We start from the raw sequence: 18,058 nt of genomic DNA, 5'->3' as shown, positions 1-18,058 counted from the left end.
AAATGATATTAGAAGTTCGTCGATAAGGAAATCATTAATGAAAAATATGTTTTGAAATGTTGTTTGCGTTCAGTTAAAAGAAAGATTTACGGATGTTCTAGATTGCTTTCTTCAGCTTTCTTCTTAGAGAAATTTTGCGACTATTAATGTTCAACTTCCTAGCCTCATAATTTTGAACCCAATCCAGAAGACAATGGAACTTCTGGATCAAGTATTGGGAGAAATTTGCCTTCGTGGAGGGGTTTTTGAGGGAACTAACGAGCATTTGCGCTACGTGAAGGGTAAAGGAAGACCTTGAAAACCTCCCACGGTTAGCCTAACGGCAAAAGAATTCTAACCCACCATCCATCGACAAAAGTATGAATGTAATTTTAAGCTGCGGGTGCGTAAATCAAGTTCGTCTCGTCAAACAACCACATTTAAATACTAATCTTCCCATCTAAATATTTCTTCTTGTCTTCAAACTATTTTCTTTAAAAATTATTCACTTTAATTTTTTTTGGCTTATACTAAATAAAAATAGTTCATACTTTTGATTTCATAATAGTAATATACGTTGATTTATATGGTATAAAAAATTTATACCTTAATTCAATTTCTTTTCATCCACAATTAAATAATAAAAATTAATAAATAAATATTAAAAAGTATTGTTTTTTTGCATGAAATAATCTTTAGATAAATTAGTTTTATGAGTGGGTGCAATCTAATTAATGTTGTTAAATTAGTCTTTAAAGTATGACTAAAAACGCTAAAAGTGAAAATAATTTTTAGGGGACCAAACTTTCATCCGCTCTCCTAACTAAACTATTTGAGTAGTAATATCAATAATGAAGCATCTTAAGAAGGTTAGGAATTCAAATATGCAACAAAAAGAAAGTTATATGTGTAATCAGAGAAAGTACGTTTTTGTGTTCGATTTAGAGAAAATCCAATAATTCAGACAAAATTTTTTCAGGGTGATTTTTCTTGCGCACTGTACACATTTATTTTGTAAAAAAAAAAAAAAAAAAAAAAAAAAACATTAATTTGTTATTTTTGTTTTATTTTGTGATTTTATTGCTATTTCTTATTTTTTACCTATTTTTTAATTCAGGTGGTCGCATTCAATTTTCTGGTGAAGAAGAGTTACAGGTCCTCCTTTGGCAAGAGAAATGTAACCTATCGCTACTAAGAATGAGGTAAAACAACTAAGGATACCATTTTTCGGGGCTAATGAGAGAATAAAAGGGCTGGTTTACTCCTTTGAAGAGACTCGTACCTCTCCGAGCTTCTGATTTCAGTCAGTGACGTCACTGTGGCGAAAGCATCAACTTCTGGCTTTATAAAATAAATTGTTTCGCTTGTAACTAGCATCTTTTTTAAACTTCTTTCAATACATTCATTGTTTTTTATGTTTTTTAAAAACTTTTTAGGTGATTTTCTTTATCTGTTTTCAAAAATTTAAAAGTAGTATTCAGAAAATCAGCTTGCTCGATAGCGACCTGCAAGAATTTTTATAAAACACAAAGTGAGAAAGCGCAATTTTTCACGTTTTATTTTAGAAAATACGAAGGTGATATCAAATGAAGTATAAAATATATTGGAAGAATTTATCCTTCTACATTATACTTCATGTTTTTTATTTAGACGTTTAAGGATAACTTTAAACAGAAAAGAAGAATCAGAATTTCTTTAATTCTGATTGATCTTCAAAGAAGAAAGAAATCCTGATCGAGGAAAATAAAATCCTGAATTTAAAAAATAAAAGACATTAATGCTTATAAATTTTTCCAATTATGATATATTTTAATGATATTATTGAAAATATTTATGCGTTTTAATTTTAACGCCTTAATTTCCAATATTTATGAGGACGTGTATTATTTCCATTTCTATATGCTCAAAAATTATTGTTTTAGTAGTTAGCATTTAATATTTTTGTTTCCAAGTGATAATATATAGAAATAAATTGTTCTTTTAATTATAAGTAAGCAAATAAATTAAAATGAGGCATAACAATTAATAAAATATATTATGACACTTTTATTAAATATGCACTAGTTGCATATTATTATCGAACAATAAGTAACTGTAAAAGTGTTCTTATATGCCCTTTTTTTACTTAACAGAAAGAGTTTAAAACTAAAATTAAAAAACGATGACAACCATTGCTGTATTTTTCTAACTCTAAATTTTTTTTATTATACTATAAGGAATACCAAGAAAATGTATGAATACTATATTTTTAAACAGAAATAATTTTTAACAGTGTCAAATTTGACAGCTAGTATCAGAAAAGTGTCGAACATTCAGCTCATTTCTTACTGAAAGCAGCAAATTTTTCATATCCTCTAGTTCTGATTTTTGAGATCTGTGTGCGGCGTGACGTCAGCTTTGAGTATGAAATGAACCAGCCCTTCTATATCTTCTTTTTAGCCCAAATTATTTTTACAAAAAGTAGCTCAAAAGCGACATTTTCGGAAAAAATCTAAACTTCTTTTACAAATACGCGACTATTTTAAATTATATATTGCTGATCAACTATGGAGTAGTGTCAGGTCTTGTTATCGAATCAAAATATCAGAAACAAAAACAAAAAAAAACACAAACACAAACGCGTGTAAATTGCCAAAGAGCAATAAATAAAAGCACAGGAAACCTATATGAATTTATAATGCAGCCGTCTGGAGCTGCATCAAAAAGTGAAAATTAATTTTCGTAATCGCGTGTCGTTATTCGCAACGCAGTGACAATATAGATGTCAAAATAGAATCTATTGTTTTTTGTTTTTTTTAAAGAAAGGAACAAATATATATGTCATTAAATATTAATATATATATATTTGTAAGAGAGAAATCTTAATAGTCTATTTAAACTTTACATCCCATAATTTTAGGAATCTAATTACTTCAAAAATTAAAATAATGTAAAACATACGGAAACATATAATGTTTTGTCATTTAATTTCAAACAAAAAAAAAAGTTTTTTGACTATTTTTATAGAAAAATTTAAATTTTTTATAAAGAAAACATTACTTATAATAAACTAAAAAATGTTTAATAAGGAATGCTCATAAGTAAACAAATTGAAATATTTGGAATGAAAGATTTGCACTCTTAATTTAATTTTTTGTTCTTTTAATCTTACAGTCTTAATCAGACCTAGAAAACCATTCTGCATACCCTATTCTATACGAATTCCATATATATTCTATACTCTATTCCTTGCAACTGTATTCAAATTAAAAGAAAAAAATTAATTACATGTAAATATTTTATTATGTAAATATTTTATTATATTGGAAATATTTTATTATACATGTAAATATTTTATTATATTAGAATTTGAAACCCTGTAAGGAAATGATCAGAAAAGGATCGCGATTGTAAAGTTACTAATTAAGAGTGCCTGAGAATAATTATGTTACTGTAAAAGGCCGAAGTCTTGTAAATCTTAAGATTTATTGGTAAAACCTAGTATTTACGAAAGTAGCTTACTAAAAGCCCGAAGTTTGCTCTAATATAAAATTCGGACTTTCACCAAGCAATCTGATAAAACCTAAGATTTACCACCGCCTTCCAGCAAAAGCTCGAAACCAGTTATACCTAATGATAGAACTTTTCATTCGCAGATATATTATGTTCTGTTACGTTATAAGGGACCGCCACATCGTGCTGAATGAATTCATAAACGCAATCCTCAACCTCAATGGGCAATATTGGGAACATCGGGAGCAATAGAAGAGGGCACAATATTTATTTAATAATTATTAGAAAGAGAACAATCATCTTCGTAAAATGTTTCGTTTTAGGGGATAAGGGAAATTTAAAAAGTTATAATTGGTCTGCTAATTAGGTTGAGGGGAAAAGTCCTACTCACGAGATAGCAAAGGGAAAAACGTTAAAATGCTTAACACACACATAATAGAGAACTTGAAAACCAAAATTGTAGATTAAAAGACGGGATGTGAGTATTAACGTGTGAGAAAGACCTTTTTGTCTAGAATAATAGTTTAAGAAAGAAATTTAGATAAATAAATAAAGTGATTAATTGAAGCTCTTTATGTAGCACACACACCCATACATACTTACATACACAGCGAAAGAGGGTGAGATAGATACAGGACCAACATGAAGGAATTTAAATTATTAGCCAGGAAATTAGCTGAATATAAAAAAATATTAGCCAAATTTCAAAATTCTTAGTCAAAGGCATTACATAAAGCGAAATATTTTATAAAATGCAAATTCAAAGGAAGAGTCATTTTGCAGTTGAGAAGAAAATGAGCAATGAATGGTGGTGAAATGATAATAAAATGCAAGTAATAAAGAGGATAATTTTAAAATATCAAATATCACTGCAGTAAATGTAAATGGAAAGTTGACACATCCCGGTTTCCTTCGCTAACTAGTTATCTTTAGTAAATTGAGTCTAATTCGATATTCAACCTAGAGCGAATATAGAACTTTTATTTTTAATAAAATAGACGTTTTATCAGTTAAACTCTCAGATCTGTTGTTATGACGCCAGCATTTATTTCACTCCCTCCCCCTCACTAACCCTGCACTCTGCAAAAACAAGAGAGGAGATGGAGTGAAGATAGACAGAACATAAAACTGCACATCGTTCTGCAGAGAAGGATTACTGAACTTCAGGTAGATCAAATTTTTTATTGCATGGACACGTTCTTTAAAAAAATCTTTCAAATTGTCACAACAGAACGTTTAAGGAAATCAGGAGGACTCGAGGTCTACAAACGCGATTAAATGCATCCTTTTGTGTGGAAGTTCTTAAAAGGTGTAATGAAACTTTTCTCGTGTTGTTCTAGGTACTCCCACTCTGACGATGGTTCTTCAGTTTTTTTCTCTCTCCAAGGATACAGAATAAACAGGGATTGAGTGGTCAACACTCATCTCATATGCTTATCACGATGGATCTGGATATGTTCCGCCATACTTAGGTTAAAATATCTAATAACTAAAAATGAGTAACACTGTATGATATTATACTATAGTTTATTTTGTATATGCTAAACCAGTGATGTAAGTAAAATATATTTTGTGTGGGCGTCATCTTTCACAACGAAAACAGGAATTTTTTGCAAGGTAGGGAAATATTAGGCTAAGCAATTAATCCTGTTCTGTGACATATTCTTTCACAAAGATTTTAATTCTTTCACTACATATTTACACAGAGACTTAACACAAGGACAGGTACGAAGCTATGTAGACTTATTATACATCAAAGTTACCAGATACACAAACAAAAATATATGACGGGTACAATAAAATGCATAAACAAATAATAAATATTAGGTGAATAACAAAAGTAGATAAGAAAGAAATATATTTTAACTAATGCGATGTGCGATACGGCTCGGTACTTATTTAACCTCGTTAATTAACATTCTTACTTATGTAGAGAAACTTAACACCATTTTCTCTGGCCATATGTTATAAAGATTAGGTCACGTATGGCTAAATTAGTTCTTGTAGTCTCGACAATGAACATATAACAGGTTCGAGTGGCGATAAATGGTTAGAGGGTTCGAGTCTAACATTAGAAAGTGGTTTAAAAAGTTAGCAGTTACTAAAGCGAGCAGTTTAAAAAAGCGTTCAAAAGGACACTGAAGTCGAATACTGTTCAAAAGTTAGTAAGTTCGAATAATGATCAAATAATATTGGGTTAGATTAATTACTAACGAAATGATAGTAGCTTCGGCAACCGTTAAATGGGTAATTGATTTAATGTATAAGGGGTCCAAATAATAGTGCGATCGAGCATTGCTTTGATATTAGGTATGAATAAAAGACTCCAGTTCATCAAAAGAAAATGATATAAAAAGCGATCACATGATAATAAGAACGAATAATGTTCGATTGATCACATGTGAGCGGGGTAGAGTACCGATAAATAGTTTATTGGTTAGAGTTTAACAAATGAGAATGGTTAAAAAGTTAGTATTTGGAGTGACTTAGAAAATCATTAAAAATATGAAATACCAGAGTGTTCGGTTAACAAGCAAATCAAATGATAACAGAATTAAATACTGTTGAATAATAGATTGTATCATTGATAATAGGGAACGAGTGATGCGTAAAGGTAAGTTAAAAACGTGCCAAATGATAGTATAATCAAGTAATGTTCAAATAATAGTAAGATTGAAAACTGATCATATGATAAAGGGTTCGATTATTGATCATATGAAAGCTGGTGTGAGTAACGATGAATAATTCAAGGTTAACAATTAAACGGTTTAGAAAAGTGCTCAAATTAAATGACCAAATGATGCGTTCAAATACTGATAATGAATGAGTGTGCTCTAGATTTTAAGAAATAATCATATAGTATCATACATATAATAGCCGGTCGCATTATTGATTAAATGATAGAGGGCTCATACATAATTTAATTATAATAGGTTCAAACACCATTAAATGGGTAGCGCGTTCGAGTATAGTATTAAAAAAAAGAAAATTTGTTCAAATGATAAGTCGATCATTTGATATTTAAATGAGCGTGGGTACCATTATTGATCACGTGATAGCAAGTTAGATTCATCTTATTAGTTAGTAAACCCCAGTTTAACAAAAGAGAGGCTTATACCAGATAAATGTAATAACAGAGAGATCGAGTAATATACCAAAGATGGTAAATTCGATTACAGATCAAATAATAGGTTTGTGTACTGTTGAAATGTTAGCGAAGTTAAACATTGATAAAATGTAGGGGTTATGGAACCGATACATACAGTGTCAGTTCAATTGCTAATATAAAGCGAGGATTTTGATCACAACTTGATCAGAATCAACTGCCATTTAATCGATTTCAGAACTGACTCAATAAATCAAACTCGCTATATTTCAATAAGTTTTCGTATACTCACTCTCTTTTGATCACTATCTTACTGTCATTGGATTAATAATAGGACCTTTTATTTATTTTCGTTACTGGTTACTACAATAATTTGATCAAAATTCTACTATAAATTGATCAATGCTCGCAATACCATTATTTTAATCGCAACCTGAACCCGCTATCATTTGATTAACATTAGTGCTTACTATTATTTAAACACACCTGGATTTCTTAATTGTACACTTTCTCAACTCTCTTCAGTTAAATACTCGAACTGACGAACCGCTTATCATTTGATTAATAATCGAACCCTCTATTTTCCGTTAATCATTATAGAATATGCTCGGATCCGCTTAAGTTTGATCCGCATTACAAGAATTTATCTTTTTATAGTTACTTGAATCCCTATCATTTAAGCAGTATCGAACCCACGGTCATTAAATCAATAATGAAACCCCTGCTTTTACTGCTATCATTTGATTAATTTTAACAGAATCTCTCAAAGTATACATTCAGTGTCGTTTTATTAGAAAGGTTAATCATATTTTTTAACATCGGTTCTTAATCGTTTCTCGAACCTACTCTGTATTGATCAAACTCACGACTTGGAATCGACTACGAGTTTCTCGTTTACTTACTAGCATTAGATCAAAAATTAATCCTACTGTTTAGTTCGATACACGAATCCACTAAGATATGTACTTATTTGATTCGTTTGTAAACTAGCGTTAGAAATTTCTACCATTTGGGTAAATTTACGAACAGACAATTGTTTTTGTTCAGAATTTTAGCTCATTAATGCTACCCACTTTATTTTGATCAATCACCATTTTTCGATATATGATCAAAAAATATCGCAACCGAGAACAGATTGAAAGAAATGGGTTAGAGTAATGATCAAATCATTGTGTGATCAATTTCTGGTTAAGTAATAGGAGGTTCAATAATTGATCATATGATAGTGGGTTCCAGCATTGATGAACAGTTCGAGTAATGATTAAAAGAGAGAGGTAATGGACTAGAGTACTGATCTATTAAAAGCGAATTTGGAAACTAGGGGTAACGAGTATTGAGAGCGGATGAAAACTGTGTAGGTTCGAGTGCTAGTAAATAGATAGCTGGTGCATATAATGATTAAACAGTAGGTGAAAATACTTATCAAATGAAAGTTCGTTAGTGGCTTGATAAAAATTGCGACTTAATCAAATGATTGTGGGCTCCGGCCATATAAAAAGAAGGTTCGAAATGTGTTTAAATGAAAGAGGCTTCGATAACTGTTTAAAAGGCATAAAATGATAACAGAAGCAGGTTCCAATAAGCAAAATGTGTATTCAACTATTGATCCAATGATAGCGGGTTCGATTATTGACCTAATAATAATGGATAAGAGTATCACTTAAAGGAAAGTCGGTTCGAGAATGAGTTAGGGTACCATTTGATAGGTGAAGGATTGAGTACCGGTCTAATAATAGCGAGTTCTATAACCGATTAAAAGTTATTAGACCGATTATTCATCAAATGATACTGCGTTCGAGTCTTAATAACAAAAGAGTGGAACTAAGAATTGATTAAATGGCTGCGTGTTCTAGTATCCGAACCAATAATCTCTTTAGAGAACCTCGAACGAATAATCAAACCGTTAGGAATTGAACCAATAAATGTTTACTGTACTCCAGTGATCAGCTTTCAAACCTTAAATCATATGATTAATACTCGAACCCACTATCTTATCAATTTCTGAACCGCCTTAACATTGTTCAAACAACCTATTATATATATGTCCTCGAATCTACATTTTATGCAAAGACTCGTTAAACAGCTGTTCAAACCTGTTGTCTTTTCAACAGTATTTGAACCCACTACCTTTTAATTGGTACTCGATGATTTGATCTGCAATCGAGTTTGCCATAATACAAACTCGATCTCACTAACAAGAGAGTTTAGTTACAGAAGTGTTCAACTGATTTACTCACTCAAACGAATTATTCCAGAACCGATTTAAAGTAATAATGATCAGATCTCCGAGAGTTCATTTGCTGATCAAGTAAAAGGAGGCTCAAGAATCGAAAGTACAAATGTGGGTTTAATAATTTACGAAATGAAAGTGAGTTTCAGCATTGACAAAGAGCAGAGTTGGTTGGATCAGTGGTGTGTTTTAGTATTAATTAAAAGAGAGTGTGTTAGAGAACAAATTGAAAGTTAAGGGACTTAAGTACCGATCAAATGATAAGTTCGACAACGCGAAAAATATTGGTTACAAGTATTGATAAAATTATATGGGCTTTGAGAGGGATTAAAAAAAGTATGTTGGTTCGAGAGCTAATAAAAAGATAGTGAATTCAAATAATGATTAAATGCCCGTAAGTGAAATACTGATATTGAGTCAGTTCTGAAATCGATTAAATGACAGTTGATTCTGATCAAGTTGTGATCAAAATCCTCGCTTTATATTAGCAATTGAACTGACACTGTATGTATCGGTTCCATAACCCCTACATTTTATCAATGTTTAACTTCGCTAACATTTCAACAGTACACAAACCTATTATTTGATCTGTAATCGAATTTACCATCTTTGGTATATTACTCGATCTCTCTGTTATTACATTTATCTGGTATAATCCTCTCTTTTGTTAAACTGGGGTTTACTAACTAATAAGATGAATCTAACTTGCTATCACGTGATCAATAATGGTACCCACGCTCATTTAAATATCAAATGATCGACTTATCATTTGAACAAATTTTCTTTTCTTTAATACTATACTCGAACGCGCTACCCATTTAATGGTGCTTGAACCTATTATAATTAAATTATGTATGAGCCCTCTGTCATTTAATCAATAATGCGACCGGCTATTATATGTATGATACTATATGATTATTTCTTAAAATCTAGAGCACACTCATTCATTATCAGTATTTGAACGCATCATTTGGTCATTTAATTTGAGCACTTTTCTAAACCGTTTAATTGTTAACCTTGAATTATTTATCGTTACTCACACCAGCTTTCATATGATCAATAATCGAACCCTTTATCATATGATCAGTTTTCAATCTTACTATTATTTGAACATTACTTGATTATACTATCATTTGGCACGTTTTTAACTTACCTTTGCGCATCACTCGTTCCCTATTATCAATGATACAATCTATTATTCAACAGTATTTAATTCTGTTATCATTTGATTTGCTTGTTAACCGAACACTCTGGTATTTCATATTTTTAATGATTTTCTAAGTCACTCCAAATACTAACTTTTTAACCATTCTCATTTGTTAAACTCTAACCAATAAACTATTTATCGGTACTCTACCCCGCTCACATGTGATCAATCGAACATTATTCGTTCTTATTATCATGTGATCGCTTTTTATATCATTTTCTTTTGATGAACTGGAGTCTTTTATTCATACCTAATATCAAAGCAATACTCGATCGCACTATTATTTGGACCACTTATACATTAAATCAATTACCCATTTAACGGTTGCCGAAGCTACTATCATTTCGTTAGTAATTAATCTAACCCAATATTATTTGATCATTATTCGAGCTTGCTAACATTTGAACAGTATTCGACTTCAGTGTCCTTTTGAACGCTTTTTTAAACTGCTCGCTTTAGTAACTGCTAACTTTTTAAACCACTTTCTAATGTTAGACTCGAACCCTCTAACCATTTATCGCCACTCAAACCTGTTATATGTTCATTGTCGAGACTACAAGAACTAATTTAGCCATATGTGACCTAATCTTTATAACATATGGCCAGCGAAAATGGTGTTAAGTTTCTCTACATAAGTAAGAATGTTAATTAACGAGGTTAAATAAGTACCGAGCCGTATCGCACATTGCATTAGTTAAAATATATTTCTTTCTTGTCTACTTTTGTTATTCACCTAATATTTATTATTTGTTTATGCATTTTATTGTACCCGTCATATATTTTTGTTTTGTGTATCTGGTAACTTTGATGTATAATAAGTTTACATAGGTTCGTACCTGTCCTTGTGTTAAGTCTCTGTGTAAATATGTATATGTCACAGAAGAGGATTAATTGCTTAGCCTAATATTTCCCTACCTTGCTAAAAATTCCTGTTTTCGTTGTGAAAGATGACGCCCACACAAAATATATTTTACTTACATCACTGGTTTAGCATATACAAAATAAATTATAGTATAATATCATACAGTGTTACTCATTTTTAGTTATTAGATATTTTAACCTAAGTATGGCGGAACATATCCAGATCCATCGTGATAAGTATATGAGATGAGTGTTGACCACTCAATCCCTGTTTATTCTGTATCCTTGGAGAGAGAAAAAAACTGAAGAACCATCGTCAGAGTGGGAGTACCTAGAACAACACGAGAAAAGTTTCATTACACCTTTTAAGAACTTCCAAACAAAAGGATGCATTTAATCGCATTTGTAGACTTCGAGTCCTCCTGATTTCCTTAAACGTTCTGTTGTGACAATTTGAAAGATTTTTTTAAAGAACGTGTCCTTGCAATAAAAAATTTGATCTACCTGAAGTTCAGTAATCCTTCTCTGCAGAACGATGTGAAGTTTTATGTTCTGTCTATCTTCACTCGATCTCCTCTCTTGTTTCTGCAGAGTTCAGGGTTAGTGAGGGGGAGGGAGTGAAATAAATGCTGGCGTCATAGCAACAGATCTGAGATTTTAACTGATAAAACGTCTATTTTATTAAAAATAAAAGTTCTATATTCGCTCTAGGTTGAATATCGAATTAGACTCAATTTACTAAAGATAACTAGTTAGCGAAGGAAACCGGGATGTGTCAACTTTCCATTTACATTTACTGCAGTGATATTTGATATTTTAAAATTATCCTCTTTATTACTTGCATTTTATTATCATTTCACCACCATTCATTGCTCATTTTCTTCTCAACTGCAAAATGACTCTTCCTTTGAATTTGCATTTTATAAAATATTTCGCTTTATGTAATGCCTTTGACTAAGAATTTTGAAATTTGGCTAATATTTTTTATATTCAGCTAATTTCCTGGCTAATAATTTAAATTCCTTCATGTTGGTCCTGTATCTATCTCACCCTCTTTCGCTGTGTATGTAAGTATGTATGGGTGTGTGTGCCACATAAAGAGCTTCAATTAATCACTTTATGTTATTTATTTATCTAAATTTCTTTCTTAAACTATTATTCTAGACAAAAAGGTCTTTCTCACACGTTAATACTCACATCCCGTCTTTTAATCTACAATTTTGGTTTTCAAGTTCTCTATTATGTGTGTGTTAAGCATTTTAACGTTTTTCCCTTTGCTATCTCGTGAGTAGGACTTTTTCCCTCAACCTAATTAGCAGACCAATTATAACTTTTTAAATTTCCCTTATCCCCTAAAACGAAACATTTTACGGAGATGATTGTTCTCTTTCTAATAATTATTAAATAAATATTTTGCCCTCTTCTATTGCTCCCGATGTTCCCAATATTGCCCATTGAGGTTGAGGGTTGCGTTTGTGAATTCATTCACCACGATGTGGCGGTCCCTTATAACGTAACAGAACATAATATATCTGCGAATGAAAAGTTCTATCATTAGGTATAACTGGTTTCGAGCTTTTGCTGGAAGGCGGTGGTAAATGCTAGGTTTTATCAGAATGCTTGGTGAAAGTCCGAATTTTATATTAGAGCAAACTTCGGGCTTTTAGTAAGCTACTTTCGTAAATACTAGGTTTTACCAATAAATCTTAAGATTTACAAGACTTCGGCCTTTTACAGTAACATAATTATTCTCAGGCACTCTTAATTAGTAACTGTACAATCACGATCCATTTCTGATCATTTCCTTACGGGGTTTCAAATTCCAATATTTTTATATGACATTACGACACAAGAATTTAAAATTGTAGAGTAATAATATTCTGACAAACTTGATGCATGAATTTAATTTTTGAAGTAATTAGATTCCTAAAATTATGGGATGTAAAGTTTAAATAGACTATTAAGATTTCTCTCTTACAAATATATATATATTAATATTTAATGACATATATATTTGTTCCTTTCTTTAAAAAAACAAACAAAAAACAATAGATTCTATTTTGACATCTATATTGTCACTGCGTTGCGAATAACGACACGCGATTACGAAAATTAATTTTCACTTTTTGATGCAGCTCCAGACAGTTGCATTATAAATTCATATAGGTTTCCTGTGCTTTTATGTATTGCTCTTTGGCAATTAACACGCGTTTGTGTTTGTGTTTTTTTTTTTGTTTCTGATATTTTGATTCGATAACAAGACCTGACACTACTCCATAGTTGATCAGCAATATATAATTTAAAATAGTCGCATATTTGTAAAAGAAGTTTAGATTTTTTCCGAAAATGTCGCTTTTGAGCTACTTTTTGTAAAAATAATTTGGGCTAAAAAGAAGATATAGAAGGGCTGGTTCATTTCATACTCAAAGCTGACGTCACGGCGCACACAGATCTCAAAAATCAGAACTAGAGGATATGAAAAATTTGCTGCTTTCAGTAAGAAATGAGCTGAATGTTCGACAATTTTCTGATACTAGCTGTCAAATTTGACACTGTCAAAAATTATTTCTGTTTAAAAATATAGTATTCATACAATTTCTTGGTATTCCTTATAGTATAATATAAAAAATTTAGAGTTAGAAAAATACAGCAATGGTTGTCATCGTTTTTTAATTTTAGTTTTAAACTCTTTCTGTTAAGTAAAAAAAGGGCATATAAGAACACTTTTACAGTTACTTATTGTTCGATAATAATGTGCAACTAGTGCATATTTAATAAAAGTGTCATAATATATTTTATTAATTGTTATGCCTCATTTTAATTTATTTGCTTACTAATAATTAAAAGAACAATTTATTTCTGTATATTATCACTTGGAAACAAAAATATTAAATGCTAACTACTAAAACAATAATTTTTGAGCATATAGAAATGGAAATAATACACGTCCTCATAAATATTGGAAATTAAGGCATTATAATTAAAACGCATAATTATTTTCAATAATATCATTAAAATATATCGTGGAAAAATTTATAAGCATTAATGTCTTTTATTTTTTAAATTCAGGATTTTATTTTCCTCGATCAGGATTTCTTTCTTCTTTGAAGATTAATCAGAATTAAAGAAATTCTGATTCTTCTTTTCTGTTTAAAATTATCCTTAAACGTCTAAATAAAAAACATGAAGTATAATGTAGAAGGATAAATTCTTCCAATATATTTTATACTTCATTTGATGTCACCTTCGTATTTTCTAAAATAAAACAGAGAAAATTGCGCTTTCTCACTTTGTGTTTTATAATAATTCTTGCAGGTCGCTATCGAGCAAGCTGATTTTCTGAATACTACTTTTAAATTTTTGAAAACAAATAAAGAAAATCACCTAAAAAGTTTTTAAAAAACATAAAAAACAATGAATGTATTGAAAGAAATTTAAAAAAGATGCTAGTTACAAGCGAAACAATTTATTTTATAAAGCCAGAAGTTGATGCTTTCGCCACAGTGACGTCACTGACTGAAATCAGAAGCACGGAGAGGTACGAGTCTCTTCAAAGGAGTAAACCAGCCCTTTTATTCTCTCATTAGCCCACAAAATGGTATCCTTAGTTGTTTTACCTCATTCTTAGTAGCGATAGGTTACATTTCTCTTGCCAAAGGAGGACCTGTAACTCTTCTTTACCAGAAAATTGAATGCGACCACCTGAATTAAAAAATAGGTAAAAAATAAGAAATAGCAATAAAATCACAAAATAAAACAAAAATAACAAATTCATGTTTTTTTTTTCTTTTTTTCTCTTTTTTTTTACAAAATAAATGTGTAAAGTGCGCAAGAAAAATCACCCTGAAAAAATTTTGTCTGAATTATTGGATTTTCTCTAAATCGAACACAAAAACGTACTTTCTCTGACTACACATATAACTTTCTTTTTGTTGCATATTTGAATTCCTAACCTTCTTAAGATGCTTCATTATTGATATTACTACTCAAATAGTTTAGTTAGGAGAGCGGATGAAAGTTTGGTCCCCTAAAAATTATCTTCACTTTTAGCGTTTTTAGTCATACTTTAAAGACTAATTTAACAACATTAATTAGATTGCACCCACTCATAAAACTAATTTATCTAAAGATTATTTCATGCAAAAAACAATACTTTTTAATATTTATTTATTAATTTTTATTATTTAATTGTGGATGAAAAGAAATTGAATTAAGGTATAAATTTTTTATACCATATAAATCAACGTACATTACTATTATGAAATTAAAAGTATGAACTATTTTTATTTAGTATAAGCCAAAAAAAAATTAAAGTGAATAATTTTTAAAGAAAATAATTTGAAGACAAGAAGAAATATTTAGATGGGAAGATTAGTATTTAAATGTGGTTTTTTGACGAGACGAACTAGATTTACGCACCCGTAGCTTAAAATTACATTCATACTTTTGTAGATGGATGGTGGGTTAGAATTCTTTTGCCGTTAGTCTAACCGTGGGAGGTTTTCAAGGTCTTCCTTTACCTTTCACGTAGCGCAAATGCTCGTTAGTTCCCTCAAAAATCCCTCCACGAAGGCAAATTTCTCCCAATACTTGATCCAGAAGTTCCATTGTCTTCTGGATTGGGTTCAAAATTATGAGGCTAGGAAGTTGAACATTAATAGTTGCAAAATTTCTCTAAGAAGAAAGCTGAAGAAAGCAATCTAGAACATCCGTAAATCTTTCTTTTAACTGAACGCAAACAACATTTCAAAACATATTTTTCATTAATGATTTCCTTATCGACGAACTTCTAATATCATTTCGGTGAACTGAGAACTATCGATTTCGTAATCACATACTATTACGGATACTTATTACTGTAAAATAAGCTTTTTAATGTTCATTTTCGTGTAAATTAAAATGAAGATATTTAAGTGCCTTGCCGTAATAGAAAAGGGACGTAACCAGTTGTCGGCAGTAGCGAGCTGCAAGTAGCGAAACTACTGTATTTGCTACTTTCTTCCGTAGTTGGTAGTATCGTGCGCAGTTTTTTAAAAGAAGTTTTGCAGTGAGTGGTACGATACAAAAAAAAAATGTAGTTTGTAGCGATCCTTGATAACTTCTTTTAACATTATTAAATAAAGAAACCAAGTTTAAACTCAAAAAATTTCGAAAAAAATAGATGAGTAATCGGCCTAGTTGTTCCTGAGAAATCAAATTTTAAAAACCGCACTTTTTCAAAATTTGATTTTGCAGGAACTATAAAGTACGTTTTTGTGTCTGATTTCGAGACTTAAATTATCCACTGCATTTATTAATTGGCATATTGGTGGTCATCTTCTCAAATGATTAAGATTGAGAACGTGGGGATCCGATCATTAGATCAGAAGTTATTCAGGGTGGTCCGTTTTTGCTTTTCGCTCTGTACTTTATTTCTTGGAGGATATAAAAAAAGCTTTTATAACTTAAATGACCTTTGACAGTTTCCAAGTATTTCTTAAATCACTGTCGAAAAAAGCATAGAGTTTGAAAACTAAAGGAGCAAATTCGTAAAAAATGCTTTAAAATAAAAACAATTTCATGTAAACATGAATTAAGACTTCTTAATATCTCCTCATATTTAACCAAATCAATTTTTTATTCAAAATCATTTCTAATATTGGTGAAAATTAAGATATTCAGTTAAGTTTTTGTCTTTCATAAGTAGCAAAGTAGTGACTACATTTCGAAAGTAGCTTCTAGTCGCAACATTAAAAAAAAAATAGTTGTAGTTAACTGCAAAGAAAATACAGTTTTACCGACCACAGGATGCAACCATATTACACTGAAGAAATCTTCAGAGCAACTGTACGTAATAATAACGTCCTCTATAGGTTTGTGAATGACGGCACGCGATTTGGAAATTTAATTATCACTTTTTCATGCAGCTTGTGACGATTGCATTACATATTCATATTGGTTTACTGAACTTTATATTTATTGTGTTTCGGCCATTTTCACACGGTGTTTCGGTTTTGACATAATTATTTGAATTTGATAATTAAAAGCCTATATCACACGAGAGGAAATAAGTGCAACTGTAAGTGTAACCGAAACTGTAACTGCAATTTCTCCAAAAATTGCTCGAAAAATCCTCGTGTGATATAGAAATCACGGTTGCACGAAATATCTGCAACTGTTCAGGCAATTTCTTATATCAACAAATCAGATCGTTTGCTTTTTATGACGTTTCAATTTTATGTGATGACGTATACAAATGTAAATAAAAATGGCGGCGATGTTGGTGAAGAGGATGATCGGATGAAATTTTTTTATAGACGAAACGGATCAGTTTTCTTAATTTAATAATAACATTTCCTTTAAAATTAAAGCATTAAAAATACTTTCACACGATGAGATAACCATTTCAATGCAGTTGATGTACTACCATAACAGGAACCTGCACATCATTTTAGTATCGGCGAGTATGTGGTGTTACTATCACTATAAATAATAAATACCAATTCACCAGTATATAAGACATGTTAACTTGATTCTATCATGAGGAGCCAGTGGCTCACTTTTTTACAAGTTATGCCATACTGACCATGTGAGTTTAACTCAATGGCAGCAAAATATAATGGCAAATAACCTTAAAATGGCACTATAATTTTATATAATGGCACTGAATATTGACAATTAACTCGGACATGACTAAATCACGGACAAATATAAAACAATATGAATCATACGACTCATAATGGACCATACCTCATAATTATAAATCGGACCATACCTCATAATTATAAATCGGACCATACCCTATAATGGGTCATTATAATCTTGACTTTTGCTTTATTGGCGAGCAATCTAACAGACTCCTAATCAGGAGTCAATAATAATCTCCACTTTTTCTTTACAGGACTTTCTTATTTCTAATTGCATATTTATGTATTATCATGTATATTTCTACTTTATTTTATTTTACTATGTTGATATTTACTAATATCTCATAATTATACTATTAAATCATCTTTATGATTATACCTGAGCAATGGCTCATACTAATTTTCTAATTTCAATTCTAGGAACAAAGACCTCAAGGTTACACCAGAAGGATCTGCAACACATGATGAAGAGGTAAAGGGCCCTATGGCCTCAGGCACCTCGGCCAAACTACAGGATTAGGATTCTATCATGAGGTACCTTTTGATAGATGAAGGTT

At 30.7% G+C, this 18,058-nt stretch overlaps 1 protein-coding gene and 1 long non-coding RNA gene across 7 annotated transcripts in view; one reads left to right on the top strand and one right to left on the bottom strand.

Annotated features, from left to right (window-relative positions):
• LOC147801936 (uncharacterized) overlaps positions 1 to 18,058 on the top strand; it is a 117,643-nt gene that overhangs the window by 97,910 nt on the left and 1,675 nt on the right. For all 3 annotated transcript variants that reach the window (XR_015430465.1, XR_015430466.1, XR_015430467.1), the window contains 2 exons: positions 1,097 to 1,181; positions 17,922 to 18,035. This is a non-coding gene — a long non-coding RNA (uncharacterized LOC147801936). The remainder of the gene's footprint in view (positions 1 to 1,096; positions 1,182 to 17,921; positions 18,036 to 18,058) is intronic.
• Positions 14,326 to 18,058, bottom strand: part of LOC147801935 (uncharacterized) — a 91,556-nt gene continuing 87,823 nt past the window's right edge. For all 4 annotated transcript variants that reach the window (XM_087155107.1, XM_087155108.1, XM_087155109.1 and 1 more), the window contains one exon: positions 14,326 to 14,577. The gene's annotated coding sequence lies outside the window, so the exon portion shown is untranslated. The remainder of the gene's footprint in view (positions 14,578 to 18,058) is intronic.

Source organism: Parasteatoda tepidariorum, chromosome 11, assembly GCF_982258835.1.
Source record: "Parasteatoda tepidariorum strain Cologne lab strain chromosome 11, Ptep-v5.0, whole genome shotgun sequence".
NCBI lineage: Eukaryota > Metazoa > Arthropoda > Arachnida > Araneae > Theridiidae > Parasteatoda > Parasteatoda tepidariorum.
This window is presented reverse-complemented; position numbering and strand designations above follow the sequence as displayed.